Source organism: Ipomoea nil, unplaced genomic scaffold (genome assembly GCF_001879475.1).
Source record: "Ipomoea nil cultivar Tokyo-kokei standard unplaced genomic scaffold, Asagao_1.1 scaffold3056, whole genome shotgun sequence".
NCBI lineage: Eukaryota > Viridiplantae > Streptophyta > Magnoliopsida > Solanales > Convolvulaceae > Ipomoea > Ipomoea nil.
This window is the reverse complement of record NW_017619484.1, coordinates 606190-624238: the sequence shown is the minus strand read 5'-3', so window position 1 is coordinate 624238 and position 18049 is coordinate 606190.

The following is an 18049-nucleotide window of genomic DNA, read 5'->3' as shown; positions in this document are numbered from 1 at the left end:
TAAAAATAAAATTATATACTGCTTTAATTCAATTTCACACAAAAAGTAGCATTATATCAGCATACACATAAACCGCTATCAAGCTCAACCTCTTGCAAGTCTTTCTTTTCAGTCCAAGGTCGCACAAAAATAAAGCAGGACCGCTTGGGAAAATAACCACAAATGTCATTTTTAATCTACCATGGTTAGTATCAAAGTTGTTGAAATATCTACAGAAAAAAAAAAAAAGAATCTAAATTCTAAATGTAAGAAATGAAGAAATCAAGTTTTTATGTAAAAGGTCTTTATATAGAATACCTTATTTTTAGTCAATACATCCATCTTATCACCTTTAACATTATCCAGTGTACGCTCCATTTATGTTTTTGTTTATATGTCCAATTTCAAGTAAAAGTCATGTTTTGTATTATGGAAGACTTTAGAAGTTAGCAATGCAATCTACCAAGCAATATTCAATAATTATATGGTTTTATATAACATTTGTTTATCAAAGGCTGTGCATCTATAACAAATAAGTCATATTGGTATGATAACAACAAAGCAAATGCTTATGTTATATGTTAAGATTGAGCTCGGGTCACTAAATTGGGGTATAATGCACAGTGAATCAAATATGCTCTGATACCATGATAAATGAAAAATTATATTTTTCTTTCAAACCAGGAGCTCTGATACCATGGAAAATATATTCCTACAATTTATAATGCCTAACAACTTTTATTACGTACCTAGTTTCAAATGAACAATAATTAGAGAACAATCTCTTTTACCAACTTTCTCTCTTGTCTCATGTTCTGCTTCTCCTGATTCACAGTTGGGAAGAACAGAGCCACTCATTCAAATCTAGTCTCTTATAGGCCAATAACGAGGATTATAACTTGTGATCATATCGGATTAGGGGTCTAAAATGCAAAGTGACAATAACCTCCCATGAAGACTTTATTATGAGAACAACATTATCATCATTGTTATTGTCAAGAAACCATTGAATAGCTCTAACAAAATCAGATCCTTTCATTATCCTAAGAAGAACTTGATCATCAACGTGTTCCAACACAAAATTTTTCAGAGATTCAAAGCTTTTCTTAAATTCTGGCGGGGTTCCTCCTACATGGGAGAGAGAAAAGAAATAAAAATAATATTATATATACTGACTTAATTCAATTGCACACAAAAAATTGTATTATATCAGCACACATTTAACCCGCCGTCAAGCTCAACCTCTTGCAAGTCTTTCTTTTCAGTTCAAGGTTGCGCAAGAATAAATTAGGACGTCTTTGGAAATTAACCACAAATGTCATTCCTAATCTACAATGGTTAGCATCAAAGTTATTGAAATATCTATAGAAAAAAAAAATCAAAATACTAAATGCAAGAAAGGAAGAAATCAACTTTTTTTTATGCAGAAGGTCTTTATATAGAATACCTTATTTTTAGCAGATACATCCATCTTATCACTTTTAACATTATCCAGTGCATGCTCCATGTATGGTTTTGGTTCTATGTCCAATTTCAAGTAAAAGTCATGTTTTGTTTTATGCAAGAGTTTAGAAGTTAGTAATGCGATCTACCAAGCAATATTCGATAATTATATGCTTTTATATCACATTTGTTTGTCAATGGTTGTGCATCTATAACAAATAATTCATATTGGTATGATAATAACAAAGCGAATGCTTATGTTATAAACTAAGATTGAACTCGGGTCACTCAATTGGGCTATAATGCACAGTGAATCAAATATGGTCTAATACCATGATAAATGAAAAACTCAATATTTTCTTTCAAACCTGGAGCTTTGATACCATGGTAAATATATTCCAACCATTTATAATGCCTAACAACTTCATTACGTAATTAGTAAGTGAACAATAATTAGAGAACAATCTATTTTACCAACTCTCTCTCTTGTCTCATGTTCTGCTTCTCATCATTCACAGTTGGGTAGAACAGAACCACTCATTCAAATCTAGTCTCTTATAGGCCAATAACGAGAATTATAACTTGTGATCGTATTGGATTATGGGTCTAAGATGCAAAGTGACACTAACCTTCTATGAAGACTTAATTATGAAAAAAAAACGTTATCTTCATTGATACTGTCAAGAAAACATTGAATAGCTCTAATAAAATCAGATCCTTTCAATGTCGTTAGAAGAACTTGATCCTCAACGTGTTCCTACAAATTTTTTTCAGAGATTCATAGCCATTTTAAATTTTGGTCGGGGTTCCTCCTGCATGCATAGGAGAGGGAAAAGAAATAAAAATAATATTATATACTACCTTAATCCAATTTCACACAAAAAGTAGCATTATATCAGCATACATATAACCTCGCCCTCAAGCTCAACCTTTTGCAAGTCTTTCTTTTCAGTCGAAGGTCGTACAAGAATAAAGCATGACCTCTTGGAAAAATAACCACAAATGTCATTCCTAATCTACAATGGTTAGCATCAAAGTTGTTGAAATATCTACAGAAAAAAAAAAAAAAAGAATCTAAATTCTAAATGCAAGAAATGAAGAAATCAACTTTTTATGCAGAAGGTCTTTATATAGAATTCCTTATTTTTAGCAAATACATTCATCTTATCACCTTTAACATTATCCAGCGCACGCTCCATGTATGTTTTTAGTTCTATGTCCAATTTCAAGTAAAAGTCATGTTTTGTTTTATGCAAGAATTTAGAAGTTAGCAATGCGATCTACCAAGGAATATTCAATGATTATATGGTTTTATATCACATTTGTTTGTTAAAGGCTGTGCATCTATAACAAGTAAGTCATATTGATATGATAACAACAAAGCGAATGCTTATGTTATATACTAAGATTGGGCTTGGGTCACTCAATTGGGCTATAATGCACAGTGAATTAAATATGCTATAATAACATGATAAATGAAAAACTCCAAATGTTTCTTTCAAACCTGGAGCTCTGATACCATGGTAAATATATTCCTACAATTTATAATGCCTAACAACTTTTATTACGTAACTAGTTTCAAGTGAACAATAATTAAAGAACAATCTCATCGTCTGCTTCTCCTGATTCACAATTGGGAAGAACAGAATCACTCATTCAAATCTAGTCTCCCATAGACCAATAACGAGAATTATAACTTTTGATCATATCAAATTAGGGTTCCAACATGCAAAGTGACACTTGTAACACCCCCTAAAACCATGCTATTTAAAGCCTTAAAACATGCAGATAACTTAAACCAAAACACCAAACACAGCGGAAGACTGAAAGAGAATATATATATAAAACAAGGAAACGGGGTGCTATGCCACGCTCACCCAAGGGTGAACGCACAGGCTAAATCTGCATTGTTTAAAATCTACAACCATCCAACAGAGTACTAAGTCTAGATTGGCTCACATGCCACAAAACATAAAAGGGGAGCTATACTAGCTGGCACTAGACCGCGCACTCGTCTAAGCATCATCTGAAAGATGCATATAAAACATTGGACGACGCCCGGTCAACGAATAATACTGGTAACCCACCAATACATGTGAAATATCATACATAGATAAAGTATAAGTTGTAAAGCCATTTTCGAAACGGAATACATATATATAAGTCCAAAACCAAGAGTAATAGTCAACACAAGACTCAACACTCTCAACAAGAATACGGGAACACATCCCAAGACTACCAACAACAACGACTCACAAGAAATCTCAAGGTATAATCTATCATCACACAATAGATTAATATCCGACATGCATAACTCAAAGGAATAAGACACCACAAACGGCAATACATGCCATGGCAGCACATGCCTTTGTGACTACACACGTCACAAGAAGAGAATTCACAACAACGGCTACACAAGCCCTCGTGACATCACCCATCACGAGTTGATATGCCTTCCTTATGTCCGGTTCCAATCTTATGGCTACCCCCAACCTTATATCTTCTTCCAAACATTACCTCCAGGACCCCTGTACAACCAACTCCAACCTTTTCCCTCCGAGAACCGTCGTCCCCATCCGCCGACAAACTGCCAACAAAACCACCGATTTCATAGTATACGAGGGTACCGATCACACACACGGCAACACATGCCTCCCAAGAAATACGTGAACCTGACACACAGGTCACAACTCCATAATCACGTCATGGCCACCACGAGGACCACTGCAATACCTTGGTGACTAGTGTCTCATACCACTAATCGAGCAATCCAGGAATGGAACACAGTCCAACAACAACAACGATGAATAACACAAGTTATCATCAACCCATAAGAAGGTACAAACGACACACACGCTAGCATTTAAACACCGAACTAGCATGCTTATCAAACGGGTAAACCAAACGTAGTTCCGAAGAACACACAAGACTTATCACGGTTCAACGAAACACAATGTTGAACACTTAGCACGATTCAAGACACCAAAACCTACATGGATTCCTACCATAGAGTTCTAGACATACGAAACATCAAGAAGACACTCAAATAGTTCCACAAAAGAACATCGGGAAGTCAAAAGACCAAATACCGAGTCATAAGAATCACGGGGAACAAATCCCCCAACAACCATATACTGTACCTCGCAGGTGGACCCACGGGTAGGTCCCTACCCGTGGTTCTGCCCGCGGGTACATACCCACAAACAGCCTTTACCCCGCGGGTGAGCGACGAGTGGGCCTCCCACCCGCCGTTCCGCCTGCGGGTACACACCTGTACCAAAATAAATCCCTTCGGGGATTTTCATCTCCAAACTCAAATTCAAGTCCAAAACATGCCAAATCTCACCAAATACAACAAAATGACTTGAATCAAAGGAATAACCAAGCAATGGCTTACAAGAACCATAAACACAAGCTCTAGATATGCATTTTCACAAGATAATGCATCAACACTCACATTTCATAGCAAAACACATGTAGAATCCAAGAAATATTCACATAGGTAAGCAAAATAGCTTTTGTAGAGCATGGGTTACCTCTTGTAGACCAAAAACCATCACTTAACACCACACCAAGCTCCTATCAAAGCTCACTTTCCAAACCCACTTCAAGAACATACCAAAAGATCATAAATATTTTATCTTTAAGAAAAGACACCTAAGAAAACACTAAAAACACAAGACGAACATGGATCTTACCCTCCTAGATACCCAAATGTATGAAAGGTAGAATCTTGGAGACAACTCTTGAAGTCTTGGCAAAGCTTCAACTTGGCTCGGAAGAAAAGCTATCCACCTTTTTAGAGAGAAGGTGGAGCTAGGATTTTGGAAAGTGTAAGGATAGAAATGAGGATGTTCTTACTAGGTTAGGTTACAATACTAACACAAGGTGAAAGGTCAAGAATACCCTTACTAACATGGAAAAGTGTAAGGAACAAGGGAACTCCTTACAAAGCTCAAGGTACAACTTTGACTTTGGGGTTGACTAGTCAATTACTAGTCCCCGACTATTGAATTTCAGGAATTTAAGGAATTAAATTACAAATTGAAATAGGATTAGTTACTTAATTAATCTCTTAACCGAATTTAGATTTCAGGGTGTCACAACACTAACCTCCCATGAAGACTTTATTTTGGGAACAACATTATCATCATTGATACTGTCAAGAAAATATTGAATAGCTTTAACAAAATCATATCCTTTTATTATCGTAAGATGAACTTGATCCTCAACGTGTTCCAGCACAAAATTTTTAAGAGATTTAAGGCTTTTCTTAAATTCTGGCTGGGGTTCCTGTATATTGGGTTGCATGCATGGTGAAACAAGTTTGGGTGGCGGTGGGCCTTTTATTTAATGCCTGGTGATTTCTTCTATTTTGGAAGGGCTTGCATTGCTACAATTGTTATATTGTGCACCTAGGCACACAATGCATTGTACGTCTTAAAAATCCCCTATTTCATATGTACATAATTATAGAGTAGAATACACATAAATTCCTAACATAATACACATAATCTTAACATAATACATAAACGTTTAGCATAATATACATGAACTCTTAACATAATAAACAATAAACTACTAGGGCGCACAATGCATTGTGCACCCTAGTGCACAATATAATTACTTCAGGATACACGCAATATTTCCATCTTTATGATTTATGTGGCTTGGGAGATTTGAAAAAAAAAATAAAAAAAAATAAAAAACCGACATTGTTTAGCATGGGGTACTTGGTCGAATGATTGGAGTTTTAACTGCGGCGTCCCATAATTCTATGCAATGATCCCAATTTTTATCTCGTTCATCTGTTTTATCTTTAATTTTATTCCTCAGCATATCGTTTCACATGGTTGGAGTCTTCCCCCATTGGGTTTGGTGAAATGCAATGTGGACGCGATGTTATTTTTGGTAGTTGGGAAGTTTGGCTATGGGGTTGTTGTGTAGGGTGCTGAAGGTTAATTTGTCACGGAAAAAAGTGATATTTTTCTACCATTGTTGACCTGGCGGGCACGGCGGAGGAAATTGCTTGTAAGGAGGTTTTTTTTTTTTTTTTTTTTTTTTTTTTTTTTTTTTGCTCAAAGGTTTACACTATGATAATATCATCTTTGAGTTAGATTGTCTTCTTTTACATCATAACTTGATTAGTTCAAATAGTATTTTGAATTATAGAGGTCTCATTATTGATGATTGTAAACTTCTTATTAGCTCTTTTGAGTACATTTCAATTTGCTATGTTTGTAGATCAATGAATCAGGCAACTCACTTGCTTGTTTGAGCTTCGGCTTTGTAGTCTGGTCCGGAGGTCTGGTTTACAGCTCCTCCTATTTGTATTTAGAATTTAATTATTTCCCCAGTATTAATAAAGTACCCTCGTTATCTTCGAGAAAAAAAAAAAGTGATCAACCTAAAAACTAAGGTAACTGGGTTCAAAAGAATATTGTTAACATAAAAATAACTCTTGTTGAACCCAAGTCACTTTAGTTTTTAGGTTTATCAAAACAGGATGCTTGGGTTGATCAATCATATATTATTTCATAGATCATGGTCCATATAACTATGTAAATCAGGAATAAAATATACATTTTAATATATTAAAGATAAATTATTTATGTACTGAATGTACATTATTTAATAATATACAAAATAATATATTTTCAGTACATAAATATACACATTAGTATATTAAAAATGTTGAAAATTTTGTTTGGGATGAGATTTATTTATTTATTTATTTTTTATCAATAGAGAGGGAGACGCCAAAGAAAGACTAATGACGGGTGCATCTCAATCCTCTTGGATTGGGAATGCGTCTGGGGAACTTTGCGGCAAGCTGGTCGTCACGAACCACCTCCCAGAGGTCCGGGGGTATATCTTCTAAGATTTGAAGACCGGTCGGAGCTGATAACGCCCGTTTAGCGAGAAGGTCCGCCACCTTATTTTGCACCCAGTAAATGTGGTTGAATTTCACAGCCTCAAATCCGTTTAATTCGATGAGGCAGCATCTCATAACATAATTTCTTAGCTCGTGAACCCTTGGATTGTTGCAGAGAGTATGCATTAAGGTTTTAGAATCACTCACAATCTCCACCTTCCGCACGCCGCAATTTCTTGCCAGCCGTAACCCTTGCAGCACTGCCTAGGATTCCGCCTCCTCGATGGAACACTGCCCAATGTGGTGGAGGAAACCTTTGCACCAATCGCCGTTGGAGTTGCGGATGACCCCTCCACATCCTACCACATTAGCTTCGCCTTTGCAGCTTCCATCGACATTGATTTCATCCAGTCTGTGCCCGGTTTTGGCATGCGATGAGCGCATCCACGGTTTGCATGTTGGAACGAGCAGGCGCTCACTTGGTCGCAAAAGCCGCCAGAACCTCACCCTCATACTTGCAAACCCACACGATTTTCTGCTACATTGGAATGCTTCGTTCGTTGAAGGTGATATCGTTATGCCACCACCATATCTACCAATATTCTGACGCCAAATCTCTCTGGCCAGTTTTCCTCGAAACCCCTACTAACATCACCATGGAGGTTGGCCGCGAACTAATCTTCCCATCTCATAGATTGGATCTCTGCTAGAGTTCTTCGGGGTAGTCCGGCTTCTGATATGCCACGCGTCCTTAGGCATCTCCGGAAAAGGTGGTCAAGATCTTCGTTCCGACCTGCACAAAGGACAGACGATGCATTAGCCGTCAGCTTGCGACGAAATCGTTCCGCATTAGTTAAGAGCTTTTCATGCTTAATTAACCACCGGAACATGCTAAATTTAGCCGAGATCCTGAGCTTCCAAATTTGTTCCTAGATTTTGTCTGTTGTATGCTCAGGATTCGCAGTGATCATGTCATAAGCAGACTTAATTGTAAACTTTCCACTCGGTTCCAGCCCCGAACCATACCCGTCCTCACCCTCTGCCAGCACAACACTTGCAAGCCTAGCCTTAGTGCTAGCGGAGAGACATCCATCCAATTTATCCCATTTCCATCCAGACTCCTTGTCCCAGTATTCATCAACATATGCATAGAGCTCCGGCAGACTCAACGGTGCTACGAGATCGTCAAAAAGACGCTTGGGGAGAAGCCACTTGTCCATCCAAAATCTGGTTTGTTTACCATTATGCACCAGCTTCGTCTCTCCTCTCTCCAGAATATCCGTTGCCACCGTTATGCCTTTCCTGGCGTTTGAGGCTTTCCTCCATATGTCGTTGCTCTGACTGTATTTGTGAGACAGCGTTTGAGCCCAAAGACTATCTTTCTCCGCCCTAAAGCACCATCCAAGTTTCGCCATGTACGCCAGGTTGACCTCATGCAGCCGTCTAATGCCTAGCCCCCCAGCTCTTTTGGCGGTGGTTAGAGGATCCCAGTTAGCCAGGATCATATTGTTATTATTTACAGTGCCATCATTGCCCCATATAAATCTTCTGGTTTTCTTCTCAATTTCCAGACATACACCTTTGGGGAGAAACGCAGTCTGCATGGTGTAAACGGGTATGGCGTTCAACACCAATTTTGCTAGAGTGACTCGGCCTGCCATGGAAAGAGTTTTGGCCCTCCATCCCTCCAAACGAGAGGAACCCTACTGTAACACCCCAGATTTTCAAGACTTTTAAAACTTATATAATAAAGGTAAATTCTCATTAAAATCCCAAAACATAATATAAAGAGTACAGGGTGCTATGCCACACCTGAGCTAGAGAACTCAGGTGCACAGGCTAACTAACTAATATCCTCAATAATGTAAATGCATAAGCATGGCACGCAGGCCGAAAGGAAACTATCTACTACTACGCTCCAAGTCTCTAGCGCGCTCCAGTGTCTACTCCTATGTGCCTGAAAGCCAAATATATCTGTTCAGCGAGAGATGCTGGTAACCCACTCCAACGCGTTGAAATACAATACATACATATATATATATATATATATATATATATATATATATATATATATATATATATATATATATATAGATATACGAAAAACTATTTCGAAGCATGAAGATATATCCTAAGAGACTCTAGCTTTCAAAACAGGGAATAGACTCAACAGATAGGGCTTAGCACAGACAACGGACCTAATCAAGCATAAACAATTCACAAGCATAGGGAAACAGGCAAGGCAGATAAAGATAAGCACAGTTAATATCCATAACCCAACATATACGATTCCCAGCATAAATCCCAAAGTCACCTCCCGAGACACTCATAACGACAACTCATCCATATCTCATCACATAGCACACTTTGTTGGCGCCACAGGACCAATCGCATGCCCATACATGAGGGTCAGCGCATATAGCTCTGACACGGCCCCGCAGCACCCTGCCCCGTATCGCAACACGGAGGGGTCGATCGCAACCGACCGATGAACCGCAGCTCATCATAGTTTGATCGCAACCAAACAGTGGACCGCAGCCCAAGAGTATGTCATCTGACCGCAGCCAGGAAATATGAACCGCAGCTCATGTAGAAACGTTTGATCGCAACCAAACGGTGGACCGCAGCCCGAGAGTGTAAATCTGACCGCAGCCAGCTTCTGAACCGCAGCTCAGGAATAACCAATCCGATCGCAACCGGATTGGGGTATCATGCACACATAACACATAGCAAGCACATGCAACCCACATTAACACACTGGGAAGGGGGAGAAAACGTATAACAAAACCTATGCGTGATCCTTCACATACTAAGAATAGTCCTAAGGGGTACATACTTCTTTCACCTAGGTCAACGGGATACCAATTCAACTAGCATGCAATATATAAGACTCATACAACCTACGAATGGTACCCGAAATATCAAACTAGATATAGGCACGATAGACGGAGTCCGTTGGGACACCACGGGGATCGGGGGAATATCAACGGGGAAGCCAAAATCCCAAATTGGGGTACAAACCAGCGGGTAGCCGGTGGGTGAGAGTTCACCCGCCGGCTGCCCGCCGGCGGCAGCCTTCTCGGGCAGAGGGTGCCCGGCGGGCAGCTGCCCGCCCGCCGGCTGCCCGCTGCCGGCGACGCCATCTTTAGCCGCGGGTAGGTGGCGGGTCCCCTACCCCCACCTACCCCCCACTGACTCTTTCATCACCAAAAACGCCCCGGGAACCTTTGTGGAACCCGGAACCATGCTTAGACACTTTTAAACACAATTGACAACAACACGTAGACAATTACCGGATCAAAGCGAGGAACATACGGCACATAACCTATCATGCTTTTCTAAACATAATTAACACCCAAACATGCAATTTCCCACCCAATACACCAAGAATAATATCATACGATACAACCTAGGGTTCTAATTACTTTTAAATCAACAAGGACACAATTCATCTTCTAATATCAAGATTCGGTAAGAATATCACATAAACATCAAGAACATCCTACAATCATCAAGAACATCATATAATCATCAAGAATGTCATATAATCATTAAGAACACCATAATTATCAAGAACCTCTCATCATCAATATCACCCATGGAATCATCTCACCAATCATCAATAATGATATCACAAATCATCAATGCACAATAATATGGGGAAATCCTAAGAGGGGAATCATAGCTATGAAAATAGGTTTTGTTGAGACATGGGTTACCTCTTAGCCTTAATTGATTCCTTGGCTATGAAGGGTCTTTCTTTAAGCTTTCTTCTTTCTTGATTTCTCCTAGGGGAATTCTTGGAATTCTTGGTGTGGTGAGAGATTATTGTGGTGGGAGTTCTAGGTGCTTCCTTATGTTCCCTATTTATATATCTAAGAGTCTTACTTAGGGCCTAATTACTATAGGTTTGCTAACTCTATTCCTTTTAGGACTAAGGATTGGGTTTAGGAATAAGGGCCCATGGACTATGGTGGGCCTCTCCTAATTAATTATTGTGCTTTAATTCTTACTTTTGGATAATTGGTTAAATGATTAATTGGTTTTAGGGATCGTAACACGGGGTGTTACACCTGCTAAAGAACTTCCGAATATGTGCTGCAAGTCACGCATCCATGGATAGAGGGCACACCCAGATACTTCCCCAAGTTAGAAGTACGGTCAATATTAAGCTGCCCCGCTATTGCATTCGCAAGGTCTGAATCCATGTTCTTCGAGAAAAAAACTTGGGACTTACTAAGGCTAATCCTCTGTCCAGATGCTTGACAAAATCGATCCAAGCACCCTTGAATGATTCCCACATGATCCATGGACGCCTCTGTGAAAAGGACCATGTCATCCGCGAAACAGAGATGCGAGAGGGTCGGGCCCGAAATAGCCATGTGTATACCTTCCAGTTCCCCGCAACAACTTCATTTGATATCAAATGGCTCAATCTCTCCATGCATAGAACAAAGATGGCCGGGGACATTGCATCCCCTTGCTTGATGCTTCGTTTGGGGTAAAATGGTGCCAACCTATCCCCGTTCCAAATAATAGACATCCTAGTAGATCGGATACAATTCATCATGATATTAGTCCATGCATCGTTGAAACCAATTTCCTTCAAAGTGTCATGTATAAAGTTCCAAGAAAGACGGTCGTATGCTTTTTCTAGATCGATCTTGACCACCATGTAGCATGTGCCTCCTCTTTTCACCCGCATAGTATGCATCACCTCCTGGTAGATTAGCACATTGTCCGTTATTTGCCTTCTTGGGATAAAGGAGCTCTGGTAGGGGCCCACGATCTTAGGTAAGATGTGCTTTAGTCTGTTTGTTATCGTTTTAGTGATCACTTTGTAACTGGTGTTGCATAAGCTAATGGGTCTGAATTGTTTAATGGTCTCCAGATCCTTCACCTTTGGAATAAGCACCAAAAGCGTGTCGTTAACTCCTTCGGGTTTTACACCTGTGCTGACTACGTCCTTGACAAGTTCGTAGATGGTATCCCCGGTCACCTCCCACATCTGCTGGTAGAAAGCTGCCTGGAAACCATCCGGGCCCAAGGCCTTGAAAGGGCTCATATCAGAGAGAGCCAGCACAGACTTCATCTTTAGTGATCTCCCTATTGAAAATTCTCCAATCACCTGCGAAATGGTCGGAAAAAAATTGTCAAGGTTAGGCGCATTAAGTTCCTCATCGGAGTTAGAAAAGAGCTATGTATAAAAATCTTGCACGTGGGCCCGTAGGGCTATATCCTCCATCAGCCAGTTGCCTTCAGCGTCTTTAAGGCCTTTGATGGAGTTTTCGAGCCCTTCTTATAATCATGACAGTATAGTAAAAGGTAGTATTTCTATCCCCCGACATGATCCAATCCTCCCTAGACCGCTGAAACCACAACAACTTTTCCAAGTATAGAGTCTCCTCAAACTCATCACGAAGCCGTTTTTCAATCTTTGCCAGGCCTCCATGGAAAGAGTTGGCCAGTTGGCGTTGTATTCCCCCCAATCTGCCCAAAAGGACGCGCTTACGGTGAAAAATGTTACCAAACACCTGGTTATTCCAGACTTTCAGAGCTTCAGCTAGCCGGTGGGTATTCGAAAGGATACCCTGGTTTTGTTGCCATGACCGTTCAATCAATCCCGACAGGATATCAAATGTGAACCACGACGCTTGGAACCTGAAAAGTGGTGTTGAGTTGTTCCTTGCCTCCCCATGCATACGTATCAGCAATGGAGCGTGGTCGGAGGCAACTCTTGGTAAATGGGTGACGGTTGCCTCAGGGAACCATTGCCACCATTCCGCGTTGCACATAGCCTTGTCCAGCCTCGCACCCTTGAGATCACCATTCATTGTAGTCTTGACCCAGGTGAGCTTGGGCCTGGAGAAGCCCAAGTCTATCAGGCCTTCATCGTGAATCTATTTAACAAACTCTGAGTTTCCCTGTGAGGAAAAAGAAACATAGTTAATAGTTTCCTCCCTGCAAGTTACGGCATTAAAATCCCCAACCACCAATAAAGGGCCGGAGATGCCTATTTTGTATAGAGACAACTCTGTCCATAGGCGACGGCGAAGATGGTGGGTCGGGCTACCGTAGACCATCGCATTGAACCACGGATCCTTTCCCTTTTCATGCACCTGCAAAGGAACAAACTAGGGGTGAGTGGGAACAATCGAGACATGCATCTGGTCGTTCCAAAACACCCAGATGCCCCCACTAAAGCCCACCGCCTCAACTCGGATCTAGTCAGAGAAGCCAATCTTGGAACATATGGTATTCGCCTGTACTGCTGGGACCTTCGGCTCGACAAGGCCAAGAATGCCTGGTTTATGAGCCCGGATGAGGTTTCTGAAGACGCGGTGGAAAGCTCTACCACCAGCGCCCTGACAATTCCAAATATAGGTAATCATAGAAACACAAAAACAGATAAGCGGCCAAAGGGAAAAAAAAAACCAAAGCAAACAGAACGGAGAACCAAACAAAAAACCACAGAACAAGTTCAAGGCAAGGTAGCAGCGCTGCCTCCTTCAACTTCACAGTTTCCAAACGAGACATCATGGTCCATAACAACGTCTCCTTCTTCATCGAATTGCCTAGGGGGGGGGGGGGGGGAGGGGTGTCACCATGGTGTTTCGTCATGGGCGGCACCGGCGGTGGTGGTACTGTTGACGCCTCCACATGGTGGACTTTGGATGTGCTTATCACATTGCCCCCCTTGTCACCCCTCACAATCACATGTTAACCCTCCTCTGTTGCACGTCTTGAGAGTCTGCCCGTTCCCCTTCTTGATCGAACTGGCATCTCTCCACCATTCGTTTGAGAAAGGGGTATGAGTCACTTTGTCATTCATGATTTGTTTCTCGACTGCAATCACATTTGCCCACCTGGTGCGACCTCCCAACGCCACTTGTGATCCCTGCTGCCTCGACTGCGTATCACCCTCCTGTGCAGCCAAACCCCCAGCCTCTGCCACCATCTCTCCCACTTGAACCTCTCCCTCATTCGTCGCGGCCTCGTCGTTCTCCTCCTGAGCTAGAGGCGCGAACCTGGACGTTTGCACCTCTTTTCCCGGCTTCTTGTTCGTCTCCTTCCCCCGCGGCATACCAGTAGCAAGCGCTTTGGTGTTCCTCGCCGGAGGTCTGGTCACCCCTCGCCTCTCCCACCTCGTCACAAGCATTCATGCGCCATAGGGCTCAGCACTCTTTGGATCAAAGGTGTTTGGTCCAGGTTGCGTCTCTTTGTTGACATGCCCTTCTTCGACCACACACTGTTGTTCTTTCTCCTGGGCAATTTCCCCCTCACCCACTGCTTTCTGCCTCTTCGGGCATGGGTCATGCCTGTGACCATAAATCCCGCAGGTAAAACAGACAAGATGAATACCTTCATACGCGACATGACGAACCCGGTTTCTCATGTTGAATCTCAACACCAAGGGCTTGGTAATGTCCCCTCCACACAGATTTTGGCGAATTTGCCCTGGGCAACCTGGCTTGTTGTATGGTCGGTGCTGACGATCCGGCCAACTTTGTTTCCGACTTTCCTTAGAAAGATCATACTATAATACTCCATTGGAAGGCATAAAATCCTCACCTAGACCAGCACCTTTTCAGTCGTATCCACGCAGGGGTCAAAATCCGGTTCCCATTCCTTAACGATCAAATAATGATCAAGGATCATCCACGGGCTTTCATATTTGGCGAATTCTAGATCATCGACCGATCCAAATTTCATGAGGAAATAGTTGTTATTCAGGGTGATCAACTCCAGGTTGCCTTTTGGTTTCCACATTGAGATGAGGCGACGCAGCAGGTATGCATACCCCACTTTCCGACCCAGCACCTTGATGATCAGCGTCGACCGCCATGGCGCTCTGATCATCTCCATCTCTTCCTTCATTAAGCGAATCGTTGGACACATCGGATCATCCTCACCATCACTAGTGTCTTCCTCCGTTGATCCATCCACCATGATGGATTCGTCCTCCTGTGCCTCCCGGCCAACAAAATCATATCCCGCCACCACCCTGCTGAAGGTTTGATTGGGCCACACAGCAACCGTCACCGCTGGTTGCATGGGCATGGTTTGCTCTGACGCAGAAGGCGACGTCTCAAACTGTCCTTCCATAGCCATCGCCATATCCTCTATGGGAGTCTCCTGGACGACTTCCACCGCCTCCGCCTCCCAAGGGGAGCCCTCATGCCCCGTAGATGCCTCGATCACCTCCATCGACGAGATCATGGCATCCGCTTCTCCCCTTTTGGATTTTTTCATGCTTTGTTCAAGCAGATCGAGATCTTCATAGGACCGTTGCCCAGCGAGCGTTTTCGAACTCATCGTTTCCTACCCACATGGATAAGATTCATTTATGTTTTATCCTATGTTATTTTAGTATTATTATTAAAAATTGCTAATTTTGTCTCAATAAAAAGAAAAGAAAGAAAAACTCAAACACCTGTGTTGAATGTTTTAATGTTGAATTTGTCGGTTGTGGTGAATAAATCCAATCACAATAACATTACTACCCCTTCCCCGACACAACAAAAATGGAAACAAACACCCACATACAATATCCGGCCAAAAATAATATAACGAATAAGAATCGCACCGTAACACATTGAACTCAATCTCAGGACACCATGAATCAAATATAAATAACCTATGCACAGACCATAAACCCATTACGCCCACACCGTAACACATTCAACTCAATCTTAGAAGATCATGAATCAAATAGAAATAACCCACGCACAGACCATAAACCCATTACGCCCACACCGTAATACATTCAACTCAATCTCATGACACCATGAATCAAATAGAAATAACCTACGCACAGACCATAAACCCATTACACCCACACCGTAACACATTCAACTCAATCTCAGGACACCATGAATCAAATAGAAATAACCTACGCACAGACCATAAACCCATTACGCCCACACCGTAACACATTCAACTCAATCTCAAGACACCATGAACCAAATAGAAATAACCTATACACAACCGTGGGAGGTGGCACGGGCGCTCCCACACCTTCAACACCTACGGACTCACCAGCAATGGTAACTAGAAACAACACCCACTAACTAAAAGAAAAACTAAAACACCATGACAAATAACAATACAAAACCAGAAACTAACAACACTTGGATGGAATCCAAAAAACACATACTATACTAGCAGACAACACAAACCCAAATTAGGGCCACAAATAAATCTAGCACCAATTCCAAACAGATATAGTTTACTATCCAATATCCAAAACAAAAGAAAAAAAAAAGCAGTTCTTTTTAAAACCAACAATAATAGAACAAATATAAAAAAAAAAAAAAAAAAAAAAAAAAAAAAAAAAAACCACACTAATAATTCAATTTCATGAAAACATAAAAATGTGGGGAAATAATTACGCACATACTCTAAACCCATGCCGCATACACGTAGAGTTAGACAACACACATGCCCAATGGACAAAGCAAACAGAAATTCACAAAAAAAAAAGAAAAACTCACGTGCTACAAGACAAAGCAGCTAGCTACACCCATACCCCAAAACTCAAAAATGCTAACAAACATCAGGCATGGACAAAAAAAAAAAAAAAAAAAAAAAAAAAAAAAAACACTGCATCTGCCAAAACCGTTAAAAGACAACCCACTAACAAACAAAAAACAACATACAAACAATACCCAATTTAAAATATATACAAAAAAAACAACTAAAACCAAAAATACAAATTCCAAGTCCATCCGAGCACAAAAAAGCCACTGAGCACCCAACACCTGTAACCCGGGAAAAACACACCAACCACAAGGCAACCCACACACCCACCACTCCCCCCTCCCACGCACACACATACGCTAAAAAACAACTCTTAAAAAAAAAACAAAACAAAAAAAAAAAATCCTACCATACCGCCCCTAAACGGTCACACCATTGGCCACCACCAAACCACACAATCGCCGAGCGCAATCCAGGAAAAACATCCCAACCACAAGCCAACGCATACACTTACCCCGCCCCACGCACACTAAACCGCTAAAAAAACTCTTTAAAAAAAAAAAAACCTTTTTTTATAGCTTGGTTTTTGTTTTTTTTTTTACGTAAAGCAATTTTGGTATGTGTATTTTAATTGTAACATGTTATGATCTATTAACTGTTGGTGTGTTGTTATTTTATATATTTATTTGGTGCTTTTTGTTGTTATGGTCTGTGCGATTGGGGTTTACAAGGGGTGTGTTTTTTTTTTTGGGTTTAAAATTTACACTGGATTCTAGTAGGTCTGACGTTTGTTCGGTTTAGTTTTTGGGCTTGTGCGTTGGGTTCTTAACTCAACGCACCGACTTAACTAAATGGCTGCACAGACAGAACATAACCCATAACACACTTCTATTAAGGTTTCACATACCTCTTTCCGGTTGCACCTTCATTGTTGAGGAGATATCCCACCGCAAAACACTATTGCTGAGTACAAATGTTTAAATACAACTCACACTCTATCAACAATAATTTATAACCGTAAATATATTATTCAACACCATAATTAGTTGATCCTTAGTATGGAATATATTCCAATCTATTCCTAACCATATATAGCTCTAATATTACAATTACTTATGCACCCTTATGCATAGACTACTACCATAGATGGAAAATAAATCTCTTTCAATTTCACCCTTTGATATGTTATGATTTAATGGATGAGATGATGCCCCATTATCTCGCCCATCTAAGTGACCTCATGGGATCCGAAACCTATATATATATATATAT